This window comes from Bison bison, unplaced genomic scaffold (assembly GCF_000754665.1).
Source record: "Bison bison bison isolate TAMUID 2011002044 unplaced genomic scaffold, Bison_UMD1.0 scf7180017863936, whole genome shotgun sequence".
Lineage (NCBI taxonomy): Eukaryota > Metazoa > Chordata > Mammalia > Artiodactyla > Bovidae > Bison > Bison bison.
The window spans coordinates 427,520-430,338 of NW_011494508.1; the positions used below are offsets into that span (position 1 = coordinate 427,520).

Consider the following 2,819-nt stretch of genomic DNA (forward strand, 5'->3'; position numbering starts at 1 on the left):
CCCTCCTCCCTCCCAACCTCCCCATACCATCCCCCTGGGCCTTCCCAGCGCACCAGCCCCAAGCATCCAGCATCGTGCACTGAACCTGGACTGGCATCTCGTTTCATACATGACATTTCACATGTTTCAATGACATTCTCCCAAATCTTCCCACCCTCTCCCACAGAGTCCATAAGACTGTTCTATACATCAGTGTCTCTTTTGCTGTCTCGTATACAGGGTTATCGTTACCATCTTTCTAAATTCCATATACATGCGTTAGTATACTGTATTTATGTTTTTCCTTCTGGCTTACTTCACTCTGTATAATAGTCTCCAGTTTCATCCACCTCATTAGAACTGATTCAAATGTATTCTTTTTAATGGCTGAGTAATACTCCATTGTGTATATGTACCACAGCTTTCTTATCCATTCATCTGCTGATGGACATCTAGGTTGCTTCCATGTCCTGGCTATTATAAACAGTGCTGCGATGAACATTGGGGTACACGTCTCTTTCCCTTCTGGTTTCCTCAGTGTGTATGTCCAGCAGTGGGATTGCTGGATCATAAGGCAGTTCTCTTCACCCCTTTCTTTCCAGGTTTCCTGGGAATTCCAAGTTCTTCTAACTCTATTAGCAAGCAGTCCAGCATAGCCAGGACCCATGTAGCCATCAGTGCAGTGAGGAAACTGTCCACCCCTTAGCAGCACAAAGCACCGCCAGGTTTTTAACAGGCTCCTCCCTCCTCTGATGCTTGATGTGGTTATATTAGGATTTTTGCTCCTTTACCCATATGAGCAGGAAGTTAACAAATGACAATGTCCAGTCTTGGGGTAGCAGGATCCTTCAGAAACAAGCAACATCAACAAAGTCACTAACCTGTGAAGACTACAGGTTTCAGAAACCTTGCTTCAAAGACAGATAGCAGTTTGGAACTTAAGCATCCAAAGGCATTCTCCACAGTGAGCAACAGGATAGAAGGAGAGTTGCAATTTTTCTTTCTCCTCTCTATTACAGATCTGAAAGCTTCTGAGGTTGATATATAATGGGAAAAATTTTATCTTTACAAAAGATGTTGGAAAGTCCCCTTCCTCATTTAGCAACACTTCATTCAGAGAAAGTGGTTCTGTGATGGAGAGGAGGGCTGGTCTGGGTGGAAGTCTAGAGCCTGGCAGTTCCTGAGAAGGAGAAGGAGAAAGTGAAAATGGTAGCTTCAAATTCTTCTCCTTGCTGGAAAGCTTGGGAAATCCCATATGACCCTTTTCCTAATGGCCATCTTGCCATAGTGTCCCAGATATAAATCATGAAAGGGTGAACGTGGGGAGACACAGTCACCAAGCAGCAGCCCTCCAGTGTGGTGGCATTTATGGGAAGGAGAAGTTCTTGAGTCTGAATAAGACTCCAACCATAGCAAAGCCTTGGGTTGAGAGGTTAGGGAAAGAACTCTTTGCTCTCTGCTATACGCTTACTCCTTGGAAGGAAAGTTATGACCAACCTAGACAGCATATTCAAAAGCAGAGACATTACTTTACCAACAAAGGTCCGTCTAGTCAAGGCTATGGTTTTTCCAGTAGTCATGTATGGATGTGAGAGTTGGACCGTGAAGAAAGCTGAGTGCCGAAGAATTGATGCTTTTGAACTGTGGTGCTGGAGAAGACTCTTGAGAGTCCCTTGGACTGCAAAGAGATCCAACCAGTCCACTCTGAAGGAGATCAGCCCTGGGATTTCTTTGGAAGGAATGATGCTAAAGCTGAAACTCCAGTACTTTGGCCACCTCCGTGAAGAGTTGACTCATTGGAAAAGACCCTGATGCTGGGAGGGATTGGAGGCAGGAGGAGAAGGGGACAACAGAGGATGAGATGGCTGGATGGCATCACTGACTTGATGGATGTGAGTCTGAGTGAACTCTGGGAGTTGGTGATGGACAGGGAGGCCTGGCGTGCTGCAATTCATGGGGTCGCAGAGTCGGACACGACTGAGCGACTGAACTGAACTGATACACTTCATGTGTACCTCTAGAACAGGGTTATGACATTGCCTTGTAATTTGTTACTTTTTGCTTCTTCCACACCTTCTCTTCATCCCATTTGGAGCTGATGCAGAGAGTATTTTTATTCCCCTTTTACTTCCAGAGCCTAGCACAATGCCTGGCACATGGCAGTCAGCCAATTGTATGGCATAAGGATTTGGTCTCGCTCTGCTGTTGACTTACTGGTGGCCTTAGATTTTCATTTCTCTGAGCCTCATTTGCTCTATTATACACCTGGACACAGATGACATACATGATGCATATCACTTTTTATGTAATATATGCTTTCTTCTATAATTAAAAAAATTAATTCTATGTTTACATATTAAAAAAAATGATTAGTCGTTCAAGGAATAAAAGCTCTACAAACTCAGTATGTTGGTATCCATTCCTTCAGTTCAGTTGCTTAGTCACGTCCGACTCTTTGCAACCCCATGAATCACAGCAGGCCAGGCCTCCCTGTCCATCACCAACTCCCGGAGTTCACTCAAACTCACGTCCATCAAGTCGGTGATGCCATCCAGCCATCTCATACTCTGTCGTCCCCATCTCCCCCTGCTCCCAATCCCTCCCAGCATCAGGGTCTTTACAGTGAGTCAATTCTTCTCATGAGGCGGCCAAAGTATTGGAGTTTCAGCCTCACCATCAGTCCTTCCAATGAACACCCAGGACTGATCTCCTTTAGGATGGACTGGAGAGTGAAAAAGTTGGCTTAAAGCTCAACATTCAGAAAACTAAGATCATGGCATCTGGTCCCATCACTTCATGGCAAATAGATGGGGAAACAGTGGAAACAGTGTAGACTTTAT

General features: G+C 44.9%; 1 protein-coding gene across 1 annotated transcript in view; it reads left to right on the forward strand.

The window, feature by feature from the left end:
* MLANA (melan-A) overlaps positions 1–2,819 on the forward strand; it is a 12,057-nt gene that overhangs the window by 1,697 nt on the left and 7,541 nt on the right. The gene's annotated exons all lie outside the window — the stretch shown is intronic.